Genomic DNA, 17,632 nt, shown 5'->3' with positions numbered 1-17,632 from the left:
TTCAGTATATTAAGATTACTTCATGTAGTCAAAAATTAATCAATAAAGAAAGAATTTAGGCACATCCAAATATGACACAACACTTTGGAACAAAGAAATTTAACCTTCCGTCACTCATGCCTTCAATTTAACATACACATGCTGAAGTGATGTTAGTGTGACATGCCTTTTGTTTTAATTATAAAAAAACTAATTTTTAGCTTTTTTGCTGAATTGAATTTTTGAATTGAAATTTTGCTGAATTTGGTGAGCTATTAATTATGATCACCTAAACTCAATTAAAAAATACAGAACAAAAATAAACAAGAGAAACCAACAATAATAATAAAAAACAGGTTTTTTTTTTTTTTTTTAGAATTTAATTTTCAAAGTCACTCACATCTGCTAAACTGAAACACAAACACTCACATGGCATCTGGTACATGCAATGTGAACATCTATTTCTGTTAGCATTTGATTGATAAAACCCAAGCCCTGCAAAAAGATTAGACACCCGTTGCTAGCATCTCACAGATATCCTAGAAGATGGACACTTTTTTACCTGGCATCTGTTGAAATCCAAAACGAAAATTTAATGTCTCATAATTTGTAGCATAGTGAAATGAAAGAAGAAAATACTGAACAACCAGTTAGAGAATAATGATGCTCATAGGTACGAAGGATTTAATTTCATTTAGAAAATTTTTAAAAATAAACAAAATTGAATAGAATCATTTTTTAAAAAAAGTGGAAAATTAGACCAAATAACACATTGTTTTAAGTGATGATGATGATCACCTATTGGTGATCATTATCTGAAGTCAATCTTAACTGACTTCCCCCCGCTCTTCCCATTTTTGCTACTTAAATCTCACTTTCACTAAAAATCCATTCTATTCTCTCAGGAAAAACTCACTTTTTTGTTTCTAAAGGTAACATTTTGTTTTTTGTCACAGTTTCTACATTACAAACTCAAGAATTGATTACTGAAAGGGCAAAAAAACAAATCTTAAAGTTGATAATATGTCGTGTATGAAAACACATTTCACAATGGAACAAGTAAATTATGATTAAATCCCATATTAGCATTAGCATGAGCACATGATGCAAGAAAGCAAGCTTATATATAGCACCAAAAAAAAAAAAAAAAAAAAAATCCCTTATTTCACCCATCCCCTCGCTCCAAATTTTTGTCAAGTTCTGCCTTGAATCTATTTAAGCTATCAACTTCTACGACAGATGAAAGTTTGTTCCAGCAATCAACCATCCGCTGGCTAAAGGCAAACTTCACACATCTATCTACAACCGTCTTTGCTCAATTTGAATTTATGCCCTCTCAGGTGATTATTCTGAGCAAGAGGAAGAATCCCATCAGCATTGAGCATGCTCAAACCATTCAAGGCTTTATACACCTCTATCAGATCACCTCGTCGGTGCCTAATCTCCAGACACTGTAATTTGCAAAACTTAAGCCTTTCTTCATAAGAGCAACCCTTTGTTCCATTCACTAATCTTGTTGCCCTTCTCTGTACTCGTTCCAGCAGCTCTACATCCTTCTTAAAATGAGCCCTCCAGACCTGTATACAGTACTCAAGGTGTGGCCTAACCATTGCCTTATAAAAGGGGATAATCACCTCCTTATCCCTGCTAGAAAAATTCCTGTATATCATTGACAAGACACCATGAGCTACTCTTGCAGACCATCTGCATTGCTCAGAAAAGTTCATATCTGCCTGCACAATTACCACAGGTCCTTTTCATTCTCTACAACTGTCAGTGGTACCAGAGTTGATACGATACTCTGGGATTACTGCTTTCCATATGTAATACTTTACATTTGTCAGTGTTAAACTTCATTTGCCACCTCTCAGGCCATCAGCTCAACTTTTCTAGATTCTGTTGCAGCAGTGTACTGTCATTAGTGTCATTAACAACCCTGCCAACCTTCATATCGTCTGCAAACTTGGACATTAAACCTGATATACCATCATCAATATCATTTATAAATACAGAAAACAACAATGGACCCAACACTGAATCCTGAGGGACTCCACTAATAACATTAGTCCACAAAAGGCAGCGTCCATTGATTACCACTCTGTCTTCTCCCACTCAACCATCCCTTTATCATAGCAGCAATTTTCCTCCAATGCCACACTGCTCCAATTTGTGCTGCAGTCTTCCATGCACAACAGTATCAAAGACTTTTCTAAGATACAAATATGATATCAAAGTTATTCTTTGCATCCAGTTCCTTTGTGACTACATCATAGTATCCAATCAAATTAGTCAGACAAGACTTCCCCTTAACAAACCTATGCTGTGTCCGAGCTATAACTGAAGTCCTGTCTAGATGATCCTGCAATGCTTCTTTAACCAGTGCCAACATTAATTTCCCTGGAAGAGAAGTTAAACTAACAGGTCTGTAATTACCTGTGTCTCCCTTTGATCCTCCTTTGTGGATTGAGGTCACATATGCACATCTCCAGTCCATGGGTACCTCCCCTGAGTCCAGGGAAGCTCTCATAATTATGACTAAGGGTTTGCTTACTTCCTTTGCCGCCTCCTTTAATATAACTGGATAGATTCCATCTACCCCAGGTGCATTTCTTATGTTTATCTTCAACAATTTCTCCTCCACTTTACTCACAGTTATTACAAGATTGTCTAGCTTACTGCCAGAGTTGAATAGACCTCTGGCATTCCCCTCGCTGAATAACTCCTCATGTGTGAATGTCGATGAAAAATATTCATTTAGTTTGTTAGCTACCTGTGCAGGATCATCAACAGTTGACCCATCGATATCAAGTGGACCAATCTGATTCATCCACTTCCTTCTAGAGTTTACATAAGTAAAGAACTCTTTGCTGTTTTTCTTTGCATCCCTTGCCAAAGATTTCTCGTAATCTGCCTTCACCTGCTATGTAACCTGGTTACAGACCAGCTTATATCTATCATAGTTTTCTGTGTCTCTTGTTAATTTATATGTATCCCATGCATTTTTCTTCTCTGTCACATGTCTAATTAATTCATCTGACATCCATTTAGGCCTAAATCTTGAATAATATTTCTTTGTTGGTATGAAAAGCCTAGTAGCTTCCAAGATTAATTCTTTGAATGCTTCCCATTTTGAATTTGCTGTTGTTAACATCATCAGTTGGTCCCACCGTATAGAATTTAAATACTGTCTCAGACCACCGTAGTCAGCTTTACAAAAGCAAAAACCCTTCCCTTTATCCTTGATGGTAGTTACCTCTTTGAGTAAATCCCACTTCAGCACACTGTGACCATTGCCACCTAGTGGTTCCTTTATCTGCAACTTCTTGATGCATGAAGAATGAAGTAGTGATTCTTATAATCAAGAGTATAATAAAGCTCTGATAATCGAGAGTATTACTCCCTCTAGTTGCCTCCCAAACATGCTACTGTAGAAAACAATCATCCAATAAATCCACAAAAGCCTTGCTAGTGTGTGTGACCAAACCACAAATTCCAGTCAATCTTGGGGAAATTAAAATCCTCCATTATAAGACACTCTGATTTACTGGCCCTCTCTATTTCTCTGCACAACTGCTCATTATACTCATCAGATTCATTTGGCCTATAACACACACCTACTCTCATTTTTTCTTTCCCAGTGCTTATGTCACACCAAACAGACTCAACATTACATTGTCCACCCACATCGATTGGATGCACTTCCTTAGATTTTGTGTTTCTTAACTAATAGCATAACCCCCCTCCCTCTTCCTGTGCTGTCTATCCTTTCTGTACACATTGTTTGTTTTTTTTTTTTTTTTGGTAGTTGTGGCGCATCGGCTTCTATGGCCATAGTGCACCTCCCAAGTTTTTTGCAGTACATTGATCCAAGCCCGAGGCGGGATTCGAACCCGCGACCGTTGGGTTGCCAGGCAGGCACTTTACCCACCTGGCTAGCCCGGTCGGCGTACACATTGTACTCCCCAAATTCCAGTTCTGCACTGCTTATGTCTGTGTGACACCTTGTCTCTGATATCTGCCTTTGATGTCTTGACTAGCACTTCAAGCTAATCGAATTTATTAACTATACTCCTAGAATTGATGTACATGCAAGCATACATGCACCCGTTTCTACTCTTAGTTACCCTAACACAGCCCATGTATTTACTTGTTCCACTATGAAAAACAAAACTGTTCAAACAAAATGCCATAATGCCAATTTTTGTAAAAAGAAATGCAACTTTATCATATAAGAGTGCCTTTTCCTATATAATTTGGCCTATTTTTATCATTGTCTTAGTAGTGGCAAATGATGCAAACTTATACAACATCAACAGAAAAAAAACCTTCCTTTCCACCCACCCATCCATCCCCTCCAATAGTCTGTCTAGTTCTTCCTTGAATTTATTCGAACTATTCACAGTAATCAACCACCAGCTGTCTAAAGGCAAACTTCCACACATCTATTCTACAACCATCTGTCCTCAATTTAAAATTATGCCCCCTCATTTGCACAGTCTAAGCAACAGAAAGAATCCCAGAAGAATTGAGCAAGCCTTAAACACCTCAATCAAATCACCGTGCCTAATATCCAGATGCTGCAATTTACAGAACTGAAGTCTTTCTTGGAAAGAGCACCCCTTTATTCCCCTCACCAATCTTGTTGTCCTTCTCCGTACCCATTACAGCAGTACCACATCTTTCCTAAAATGAGACTTCCAGGCCTGTTTGCAGTACACAAGATGTGGCCTGACCATTGCCTTAAACAATGGGTTAATCACCTCCTTATCACTAATAGCAAAGTTCCTTTATATCATTGACAAAACCCCACAAGCTGTCCTGGCAGCCTGTCTGCACTACTCTGAGAACTTCATACCTGACTGCACAATTACCTCAAGGTCTTTTCTTTTATATTTTCTACTACCCTGAGTTTAGTGCCACAAGTAACAGTAACACAGTTGGATTACTGCTACACACACAGACAGTATTTATACCCATTCCACTTGTCAACGTTAAACTTTGATTGCCATTTCTCAGCCCATCTGTCTAATTTTTCTATATCTTGCTGCATAGTATACTGTCATTAACCACCCTGCCAACCATTGTATCATCTGCAAACATAGAGCCTGATATACCTTCATCAATATTATAAATAAATACAGAAAACAAAACAAGCCCAGTACGGAGCCCTCTGGAATTCTACTAATAACATTAGTTCATGAAGGGCAGTGTCCATTGATAACCACTCTGTCTTCTCACATTCAACCATTCCTTTATCCACAGCAGTAACTTGCCCTTAATGTCACACTGCTCCAATTTGTATAGCAGTCTATTATGTGTGACCATATCAAAAGCTTTCCTGAAATCCAAGTATATGATATCAAAATTATTTTTTGCATTCAGTTCCTTTGTGACTGCATCATAATATCCAATCAAATTGGCAAGACACTGTCCCCTTAATAAACCCATTCTGTGACTGAAGTATAACTGCACTGCTGTCTAGATGGTCCTGCATTATTTCTTTAACCAATGACTCCATTATTTTTCCTGAACAGAAGTTAAGCTTCTGGTCCTTAATTACCCGTGTCACCCTTTGATCCTCCTGGGAATACATTTGCACACCTCCAGTCCATGGGGAGTTCCCTAAATCAGTGCAAGAATGGCTGTCAAGAATGGCTGCAGCTATTGTTAGTTTATTCTTGTGTATCCCTCTCAAGCTAGCAGTTTCCGACCCACCTAACACTGCTTCAATTGCACATTGACTGCCATGTCGGCCATATAGGTCCAACACTATTAGGTTTTTTTTTAGGCGCCATGTCAGACATATGGCCGATGATTGATGGGAATTTACATTATTTTTATAAAGTCTGGCTCCTGGTGATGCATGTAATGAAATTTGCATGGCACTATATGAGAAAATGACAAAAAATAAGCAAGTAACTGCTAATCATTTAAATATTCTTCATTATAAGAATTTTACAATCAAAAAGTGAATGAGGTGTAACAACAATTCAAATCTGTTGAAACATTTTTGTTACTAAGTTATTTTTTATAGATAGATTTGGTTGACTAGTAAGTACTGCCCAATGTTACTAGTCCCATACCCCCTGTTTCAGTCTGAGCTGCATCAGCTGTATAGCGCTGATGATTGATGGGAATTTACATTATTTTTGAAATTTATATTTATATAAATTTTTGAAATTTATATAAATATAAATAAAATATATAGTTATATATTATTATATAACTTATAATAATATATCGGTGTAGATACACCATAGACAACTCTTAAAGAAAAAAATGACAATAGTAGTGTAAAGGGCATCATTTCATCTGTATCTCATATTGTGCTCATCCTACACAATGAGTTGCCCATTTATTGCACTACCTCAAATAAGTGATGCTTCACTAATAGAGACGACTATTGTTACTTATTCTTGGTGGGCACCACAACCACCCAGATGGCACCGTTTCAAGGCGTGTTTGTATATGTGTGGAATAATAACTCTACTATCCACTTGTCCCTATTAGACTAAAAAAAAGCAAAAATCAGAGGGAAAGTTATAGTAGGAGTGGAAGAAAAGAAACGGCATAGAAGAATGAAAGGGACAGTAACTCCTTCAACTCACACCACTCAAAAACTCAAACCCTTTGAATAGGCAATGCTTTCCCAGTAGAGAAGACTGTTGTTACCTATTCTCAGAAACTCTGTGAATAGCAGGCTCCCGCTGGTAACTGTTTCAAGGCTTGTTAGCCTTTCATCGGTGGGTGGGCAGGCACCCTGGTATTGCAAACAAGACAACCCACCCAGTTGTGAAGTTAATCCCACAATATGAGAGATGCCAGCAGGTGTATGTGATAATATTAAAATGAAACTAAATGCTATTAGGCGTAATATTTTAAGAGTTTAAGATTATCTATATAATATCAGTATAGATACACCATACACAACTCTTAAAGAAAAAATGACAGTGGTATAAATGGCATCATTTCATCTGTATCTCATTGTGCTCACCTTTCACAATGAGTTACTATGTATTGCACTACCTCGAATAAGTAACGCTTACTAATAGAGAAGATTACTGTTACTTATTCTCGGTGACCACCACCCAGTCGGCACCATTTCAAGGCTTGTTGGTCTTTCATCATTGGGTAGGCAGGTACCCTGCTATTGCAAACATGACAACCCAGTTGTGAAGTTAATCCCACAATATTATTATTATTAGCCTTATAGTGCAAGGAAGCCTGAGTCGCTCGAATAAGTAACGCTTTACTAATAGAGAAGATTACTGTTACTTATTCTCGTTGGCCACCACCACCACCCAGTCGGCACCATTTCAAGACTTGTTGGTCTTTCATCATTGGGTGGGCAGGTACCCTGCTACTGCAAACATGACAACCCAGTTGTGAAGTTAATCCCACAATATTATTATTATTAGCCTTATAGTGCAAGGAAGCCTGAGGTTTATGCTGCACCAGCCAAACATAAATAAAAATTTCTGAGTTACCCTGAGAGAGAGAGAGAGAGTGTCAGAAGTAGGAAGGAATCACCAAAAAAGAGAAGAATGATATCCATCTCAGGACCCTGGGTGTGCCAAGCCCATACTCGTCAAATGTAAGCCCCAGAGATGCCAGAAGGTGTTTGCAATACCAGGGTACCTGCCCACCCACCGATGAAAGGCCAACAAGCCTTGAAACAGTTCTGTCTGGGTGGTGGTGCCCACCAAGAATAAGTAATAAGTCTTCTCTATTAGTGAAGCATTACTTATTCGAGGTAGTGCAATACATGGTAACTCGTTGTGAAGGATGAGCACAATATGAAATACAGATGAAGGGATGCCCTTTACACTATCGTAATTTTTTCTTTAAGAGTTGTCTATAGTGTATATACACCGATATTATATAGATAATCTTAAACTCTTAAAATATTATGCCTAGTTGCATTTAGTTTCATTTTAATATTATCACATACACCTTCTGGCATCTCTTATATTGTGAGATTAACTTCACAACTAGGTTGTCTTGTTTGCAATACCAGGGTACTTGCCCGCCCACCGATGAAAGGCCAACCAGCCTTGAAATGGTCACCAGGGGGAGTCTGATATTCACGGAGTTTCCGAGAATAGGTTTGTTTGTTTGGTCGGGGATTTATTAGGCACATCAGCATCTGTGGCCACAGAGAATAGGTAACAACGACCTTCTCTACTGGGAAAGCGTTGCCTATTCGAGGAGTTTTGAGTTTTTGAGTGGTGAGAGTTGAAGGAGTTACTGTCCCTTTCCTTCTTCTACACCATTTCTTTTCTTCTTCCACTCCTACTATAACTTTCACTCTATTACTATAACTTCCACATCGGTGGGTGGGCAGGTACCCACCGATGTAGGTGCAACGAGTGACCATGTATTGCACTACCTCGAATATGTAACGCTTCACTGATAGAGAAGACAATTGTTATTTATTTTCAGTGGGCACCACCAAAAGATGAAGAGAGCAACAACTCTCAGCCAAAAATTAAGGTAAGCAAAGTGAAAGACCACTTGAACTTCATAATTCAGTACATTGAACAATCAACAAATGAAAACTTATCTGCCTATTATGAACACTTAAGACACCTACGTGAATTGGTAGTAAAGGAAATAAACTGAAAACAATCACAAAAAAAGATAAGTAATTTTTTGAAACCAGTGAATGTGGCAAGTGATGTAAGTGAAGATGAACCAGTGAAACCTTGTTCTAAGTGATTATGGACATTATATATTTTTAAAGTAAATACAGTATGTACATATATTTACTACATATATTTGACTAGGTACATAAATATTTTTAATATAAAATAAAAATGTTTTTACTGTTATCCACATACATTATGTTGTTTAAATAAGCTTTACCCACATTACAAAGCGTATTTCATATAATCCGGACTTTCATTAAAACGGACTCCTCTCAGCCCCTATTAGTCCGGTTTAATGAGGGTTTACTGTATATTCAATAATCATAGTATCCTATCAAATTTGTCAGATATGACTTTCCCTTAACAAACCCATGATGTCTCTCATATCCCAACAACCTCACCCTTTAATGTCTTCACTAGCATCTGAAATTCATCAAATTTATTTACTATACTCCTAAAATTGGTGTACATGCACCTGTTCTTACCCTTAGTTACCCTAACACAACCCATGCATTTACTTGTTCCATGATGACTTCCAGCAGTTCTTGAAATCCCCAGTACCTTACTTTCCAGGTGGAACAGGACCAGGGTATATTTGAGGGAAGCTTAAGTGAATAACACTGTAGGGCAGCTATTATCTTTTAAGATAACAGCTACCCTACAGCGATATCACATGTACAACAATATCACCTTTTTATCAAAAGGTGATATTGTTGTACATGTTGGTACTAATGATATGAAGAGTAGGAACTTTGAAGATTAAATTAATAAGTACAGAGGACTTGTTAATTAATGTTAAGAAAAAAAAAGTCCTGGGTTAAAACTGAAATTAAGTGTCTGCAAACCTGGCCAGATAGGTTGGGGTCAAAGTCATGATCAGTTTCATGATAGTCACGTTGAGAGCTCTTTGGCTCTAATCGTGGGAAATCATTAACATTAATGTCCATTTTTACCCCGAGGGTTAAATGTTCCCCCAGGTTACTGCCACATGGAGGTAGGAGTGGTGCCAACCAGTAACCAAGCAATCAGAAGAGAAGAGCAGTATGATGCTGGCATATGTAGCAGTAATGCTGCTGGCGGGGTTAGATGTGACACTGCTTGTGCGGGGGGGGGGGGGGGGGGGGGGCAGTGATGCAAGCGAACAGAAGTAACATTGCAAGTGGAGAAGGGTTTATGAAAACATGCTAGTACTTGCTCTAGAAAATATACTAGAAATGGCACTAGAGAGATCGCTTGACATTCAGGGCCATTTAAAGAATGTAGCAAAATTCAAGTTTTACCTCTATCAGCAACCTTGGTCCTATTCCTCTTATCCCTGTTGTATATATTCCATTTCTCGAAGAAGTGGCCCCAGGTCCATCAGTGCCCTGTGTAAGACTTTATGGTGCACCCTCTCCGATTTGAAATTTACAGCAAATCAGTGAATTTTTTGGACATTTTGTACCCCGTAAATTTTGGCACCCTGTTCAGGGGGAACTGTTTGATCGTGCTTTAAGCTGGCCTATTTCTCAAACAAATGAATACCACAGAATCAGATCTCCTGTGGGAGATATAGCTTCTGTCCTAATGACCCTCCCTGCAGCCATATGAATGGAAGTGGGCACTCTTTTATTACAACCCATTAACAAGAACTGTGAAAAGAAAACTGAGCCTTCAAAGATTCACTTCTTTAAAGAAAGTGGTTATTCCTGCTACTCAGTCCAACAGGACCATTAACCCCCCCCCCCCTGACTCCATGTACTTCAAACCTCAACCCACACAAACTTCAGCCATGAATACAGCAGTTATTTCAGTGGTAGTTACAGAACAGTAACAGATTCCAAATGTATTTCTCTATATATATTCAAAAATAAAAATGCTAATTGTGTATTACTGGTAGCTTAGCTTTATATAAGACATTTTTCAGTGCTCTGAATGTATATAATTGATTTCTTTTCTTCCTGTGTATCTGAGGCAGTGGCAAATCTTAGTCCAAAAGTTTTGTAATGTGGGAGGATCTTAATTCTCCCCCAAAAGTTTTGATCCTACTGACTTTCAAATATTTTATTTATTTTAACCCAATTAATATATAGTGAAACTTCCCGATAATGAATTTGATAATTCCAGTGAGAAAATTCGTTATACACAGAATATCTTTTTTATTGGAAATTTCCTAACTAGAAATTGAAAAAGAATCTACATTTATTTTTAATGTATTTTATTTCAAAAACATACTTATTTAAATTACATTTACCGGTAAGTATCACAAATAAATAAAAATCAATAATTTTAATTTTACAGTACAATTAAAAAATTGTCTGATTCTCAAAGAAACCCTCACATTTAATCAGTGCATTAAAAACAATATCAGGAACATTTTCACAAAACTGTAGACCCAGACGAACTGTTTTAAAAGTTTGAATCATTTCTTCGCAAACTGGCTTTTCTGTGGGTTGTTCTGATGGGCCTTCAGCATCGTCATTAATTTCTTCATGATCAGGGTCACATCTAACACTGTTCAGCAGAATTTCATCTTCATTTTGATGTTCTGTTGTAGCCAGACCTTGATCTACATAAAAACACAACCATCCACTGTTATATCATTTTAGATGTTTCCAGACGATTCTAATAATGTCCAAAAGTTTTTCAGTTGTGAAAGCAGCAGTTCATCTTGTTCATTCGATTGTCGTCAACTTCCATATTCAATACAAATCCCGCTTTAAAAAAAACAATTTTGAATAGTGTATTCACTGACATCACTTGTCCAAATTTTTGCCAATTCAGAAATGCAATCTCTAAGGTTATTATAACTTCCAAATTTCTATTTTCTTGTACTGCATTTACAATCTTCATTAATATTTTCTTTCAATAATGAAATTTAAAATTTTTAATGATGTCTTGGTCCACTGGCTGGAGTTTTGATGTTATGTTTGGTGGTAAAAACAACTTCATACTTTTAAGTTTGGCAGAAATACTGGCAGGAGATGTGGTGGACAGTTGTCAGTAATCAACATGATTTTTCTTTTGTTATACGCTTGTCTAGTTTTAATACCCATCCTTCGAAAATATCACTTGTCATCCATGCTTTTTTTATCAAAGGTGTAATAAACTTCCAATGATTTTGCGCCTCTAAAACATCTTCGGTTTTTTGATTTTCCGATGACTAAAAGTCTTAATTTTTCACTTCCTGTCATATTGGCTCCAACTAGATTCTTTCTTTCCTTTGTTTTCCGTCAAAACATTTATAATCCTTAAAAGCAAGTGTTCTATTAGGTAAACATTTAAAGAATAAACCTATTTTGTCAGCATTAAAAAAGGCTTTAGGTTCATATTCTTCCAAAATCTTCTTTAAGGCGTTGTTCCTCCAACTGTTGCAATCTACTTTGCTTACATCAAAACTTTCTCCACAAATAACCTTTTCCACAATTCTGTAGCACTTCCTAAATTTATTTAACAATGTGATAAATTTAATGCAAACACTGATAAACCAGTGTTTACATTAAATTCTGTATGTCCAAGGGACTATGCAAATTTCAGAGCTTGTTGCTTAATTATTGAACCTGATATTGGTATATTCTTTTCACATATCATTTGCACCCATTTTAGAATATCTTTATCAACATCTTCGTATACACACAACTTAATTCGCTTCTTGTCTGCTCCTCCTTCAATTGCGTTTAAAATTGATTCTCAATTTTTTTTAAAATCGTAGATAAACTGCTTGCAGGTATGCTATATTTCTCCACAATATCTTTTTTCTTAAAACCCTGGTCAATGAAGAATCTTGACTTTATCATTAATACTTAAACACTTTCTCTCTTCGACAGTGTTTCCGCAACGGTAAAAATTACTCGGTTCCGATACATACACCGGGTAGCCACTGCAAACTTTGCTGCGCTGGCCATATATATTGAATTGTTAGTACCACTAACAATTGAACGTAGTCAATGACATTCACTTGTCAATTCAACAGTATCATGTGACCTTTCCTATTAATCACTGTGAATAAATATGTGACTTTGTGAAATTCTTTTATTCTGCTTTCATTCATGTATACACAAAAGAAAATTTATAGTTAATATATGCTATATGTTACTTTTCAGCAAAAAAAACAAGAGCATATAGCCTATGACAGGGGCCGGCAACCTGTGGCTCGTGAGGCTCTTAGAGCACGTAACTGCGGCTCTAACTTTTAGCCCACATGAAGAAAAGTTTGAAATGGGGTTAGAGGACTTAAAAATCAAGGGGGCATGTGGAGTGCAAGACTAAAATGCCTTAAAACTGAAATTGAGGATTTGGAGAGGCAAAAGGCTGCCCTTGCAATTCTACATAAATGGATGCTGATAGAGGAGTTGAAAAAGCAAAACAAAATTGTGTTCGATGCGTGGTGTAGCTTACCAGACACACATAAATTTGAAAATATTTGCGGTTGATTTCTCTCAGTTTTTGGTTGGACGAATTTCTGTGGGCAAATATTTTTGAACATGAAATATATTAAAAATAAATCAAGAAACCGTCTGAATAATGAGTCTCTCAGCATGCTTAAAGACAAAAATTACGGCATACTTCCCTGATGTTGACTCGCTCAGCAGCAAAAGTCACATTGATTAGAAATATTACTAAATAATATTTCAGAATATATATATATTTTTTTAATAAAATGACTTCCCACTATTCCATTTCTTAAAAAAAACTCCCCCCCTTACCCCTCCACCAGCTTGAACTGAGAGCGGGTCTTTGGATTCTCTTTTTTTTTAATTAGATCAAAAATGGCTCTTCACTCAAAAAGGTTGCCGATGACAAATCATTCTAAAAGAAAGAAATTTAAACAATTTCACGAAAACCATCTACTAGGAGTCCAGTTATATGAGAACTGGACATATACAAAAACTATCATAAAATGATTAACAGGAAGGTCACGTGGTACGGTTGAGGTGAGAAGCGAATATCACTCAAAAAAAAAATTATGTTAAAAAGCGTTACTAAAAACCAACTATCGAAGTACTCTATATATTGCCGCCACAGCACACGAAAGGTTTACCAGCAGCGAATTTCATTTTCCCCTTAGCCAACATCAATTTACAAATCTACCATATTTATTGTAAAGTTTATGATCACTTTTAAAACCCATTTGGTTTTATAACTGTAACAAAAATGAAACAAAGACTGTCCTACAGGCATCAATGGCCACAAGTGTACACTAAAAGGATGGTTAATTCCAGATGCTAATGAGCAATTTCAGAGGGAAGGAGGTCGTATTATATTTGAGTGGATGTTTAGCAGTAAATGCTTTTGCTAACTTTTTTAAAAATTCATCATAGGGAGACTAACACTTCGCTATATGGGGTTAATTTTACATGTAATTTCATTTCAAGGTACAATGTTTTGCAAAAAAATTCGTAATATAGAGAAATTCGTTAAATAGAAGTTTGCAATAGAGAAGTTCCAATGTATATATAAAAAACTGTTTTCCCCTAAGACACCTCTTCTAATGTTGTAGCTGTAACTCACATATTGCCATTCTTCACATATTTAATTTTACACTTCTGGCAACTTTATCCTGCAACTAGCCTGCTGCCATCCAGCCAGTAGTCATCTACCCAAAGCTAGTGTTAGGCATGTGCAACTTGTACAGTTATACTCAGCCTTGCAGGACACCCGTAGCCGAGTGGTCAGGAGCGGGAGTGCAGTAGCATACGCACTTTGAGTAGACCGGGGTTCAAGCCCCTGACTGCTAAATACGGTCGATCCGCCAACCCACACTGGACCAGCATGGCAAATTATGGTCCATTTCCCTCAGCATGAATTGTTGAGGAGGCTTCCACCCTGCAGTGGGTTAATAATGGCTGCAGTTTACCTTTTTTTTTTTTTGCAGGACACCATGGGAGTTTTGTATCCACCATTCCAAACCTTCCAATGTTAATGTTGCAGTCTAATCTGTCATGGCTGTGAATATGTTTGTTTGACATATGTAAACCTGTGAAACTCTAGACCATAAATATTTCCATAAATAGGAAATATATTGTTTAAAAAAGGAAAGGTGGAATAGAACTTATCCTGTAAAAACAGTTAACAGGGCAAGTTTAGAAAAAAAAAAATCATCAGTTAGGATTAAATTTGAAAGTGTCTGCAATTCTGCAGGCACTTTCAAATTTATTGACAGCTTTGCCAATCAGTTTCTCCTTGGAGAGAATAATCAATGCTCATCAGGTATAAAATGTTTCTCAGCATGGTCTATGCTTATTAATAGGAGAAACTGTTTTACAGGATAGGATACACTTATGCAAATATTCTTGCACCTATTGTTATGTGGACCAGGGAGACTGCTAGCTTTGTGTGGGGGGGGATACACAAACTAATAGATTAACTAGAGCTACAGGCAGAGGTGAAAGTGATTTTCCAATACTTGTACTGGGAGAGATAGCAGCCTGAAAAGCAAGATGTCAGAGATTAGCAAGGCCTGCTGGGGATCTTCATGGGTCAAGCAAATACACTGGCTGTTTCGGGATAAATAAGAGTAAGAACAGGTGCATGTATACTTGCTGTTATTTGGTTTTTTTTTTTTTTAGGAGCATTAGCAACTAAGGCCATATTGCTCCGGAAATATGCGGTGGCATTCCCTGACCTTTTCGCATCCTCAGTATTTGGTGGTGACAGGCTCGAACCCCGGTCTAACCAAGAAGAGTGTGCTACGCACTGCTGCTCCTTCCCACCTGGCTACGGAGGCGCCACGTATACTTGCATGGTACACTAATGCTAAGGAGCACAGAAAGTAGATTTTTTTGTGAATTTTAAGTACTGATTAAGTCACATGTACAGAAAGAACAGACAGGACAGGAAGGGGAAAAAGGAGTTAAGAAGCATATTAAATCTAAGGCAGTGCATCCAGATGACATGGGTGACGAGTGCAATAAACAAAAATGAGAGCAGGAGTGTGTTACAGGCTTAATAATGATAATAAGTATATAAAACATCTATAAAGATAAATAGAGTGGGCCAGTAAATCAGAATGGCTTATAATGGGGAATTTTAAATTTCCAGATATTGACTGAAGCTTGTGGGTTGGTCATTCATAAACTAACAAGACGTCTGTGGATTTATTGGACAACTTTTCTATAGCAGCATGAGAGGCAACAAGGAAGCAATATTCTTGATTTGATTATCAGCAGATTATCTCTTCATACAATACGAATCTGCAGGTAAAAGACTGACTGTGTGACAGTGATCATTGTGTACTGATGTGGGATTTACTTAAAGACATAACTATTGTTAAGGGTAAAGAGAAGGGCTTTTGCACGAGTGACTGTAGTCACTCAGAGAGTTTTTAAATTCTTTGCAGTGAGATGAACTGCAAACAAATTGTAAATGAGAAGCATTTGAGGAAGTAATCGTAGGATTATGAGGCTTTTCACACCAGCTATGAAATGCTGTTCAAGACTTAGACCTAAATGGACGTCAGATAAACTAATGACACTTGTAGCAGAGAAATAAAATGCATAGGATCTAGATAAATTACCAGGTCCTATGTTTTTACCTGTAAGTAGATTTCTTCCTTTTTTTTGTCTTTTTACAATGAAAATCATGTTTTAAATGTCCTGGTAAATATAGCTAAAAGTTGATTGCTAACACTACCAGCAGATGACACTGCAACTACAGCAGGCCCCCGTTATAATGCGGTTCGCTTTACGCTGATTCGCTATTCTTATATTATAACTCGTATCTGACTATAACGCTGCCACAGATCACTAACGCTCTTTTACAGATTGCATTTTTGGCATATTTAACGAAATAGTTTCATTTGATGGAGTGAATAGCTTGAAAATGAACACCAAAACAGCATTAAAACGTTTCCCACGCCGACTTGAGAAATTTTCCCACGCTCAGTGAAATTTTCTCTCACGATAATTTAATGCAGTACAGTGACTTGTTACATAGTTCCGAGATCGACATTTTAAAAAATTATCAAGTATATTGCTTGTAATATTTGCGTTATATGCATTTATCCAAAGACTAATCATCACTCAGTACAGTATTAGACATTGTGCGTAACGGACAGTTTACTCGAACATTGTATCATAATTAATGCAACCAACACAGTTACATTTTCGAAGAGTTAATAATGGCCAATAAGAATGAAAAAGCAACAAAGTCTGGACGCAGTACGAAGACTATAAACGTAAAAAAAAGACTAAATTTGAAATTAAATTATACGTTTTGAAGCGAATCGATTCCGGTCAACGACAAGCGGATATGTGCTATAATTTAGGACTTGCAAGTTTAACTGTAAGAACAATTATAAAAAAATAAAGAATTAATTTTTGCAGCGGGAAAGATAGCTGTTCCACTGCAAGCAACTAGGGCTAGGCCGACTATTAGGATTGAAATGGAAAGACTTCAAGACCAACATTTGTACATCTTTTCCCTACCGTTTATTACTGATTAGGAAATATCCTATGGCACCGACCGCAACTTACAAATACATATGTTACCTTATGGAATGCGGCGCTCGCTTAGCGCTCCATTTTTCTGGACCGAATTATCAGCATTAAGCAGGGGTCACCTGTATTCAAAAACCGTTGGCAACAGTTTTTTCAACGGTTGCCTACCATGAGAAAGACTGAAGAAGTCGCAGAACATATTGTTCTTTCACTTTCATCGTCCATCGTGTGGGAGAAGGAGTGTTAGTTTGTTATTTGGTTTTTAGGAGCATTAGCAACTAAGGCCATATTGCTCCGGGGATATGTGGTGGTCATTCCCTGACCTTTCCGCATCCTCCGTATTTAGTGGTCACGGGCTCGAACCCCGGTCTAATCAAGAAGCGTGTGCTACACACTGCTGCTCCTACCCATCTGGCTACGGAGCGGCGGGGGAGAAGGATGCAGTGTAGTTTATCACATGTTGAAATGTGAAGTTGTTAATAAGTTATAGTAAGGAATATCGAACTTTATAGAAATTTAATGTACATTGTGTACTATTATTGGTATTTTTAAATATAAAAACACGTGTGCATTATTTCTTCTTAATAG

At 37.2% G+C, this 17,632-nt stretch overlaps 1 protein-coding gene across 1 annotated transcript in view; it reads right to left on the bottom strand.

Moving 5' to 3' along the window:
• The window catches only part of LOC150074972 (rab-like protein 2A), a 209,424-nt gene that overhangs the window by 158,100 nt on the left and 33,692 nt on the right, over positions 1-17,632 (bottom strand). The window lies entirely within an intron of this gene.

This window comes from Mastigoproctus giganteus, chromosome 14 (assembly GCF_048544385.1).
Source record: "Mastigoproctus giganteus isolate SK-2022 chromosome 14, ASM4854438v1, whole genome shotgun sequence".
In the NCBI taxonomy this organism is placed as follows: domain Eukaryota; kingdom Metazoa; phylum Arthropoda; class Arachnida; order Uropygi; family Thelyphonidae; genus Mastigoproctus; species Mastigoproctus giganteus.
Note: the sequence above shows the minus strand (reverse complement) of the source record. Positions and strands in the feature narration are given on the sequence as shown.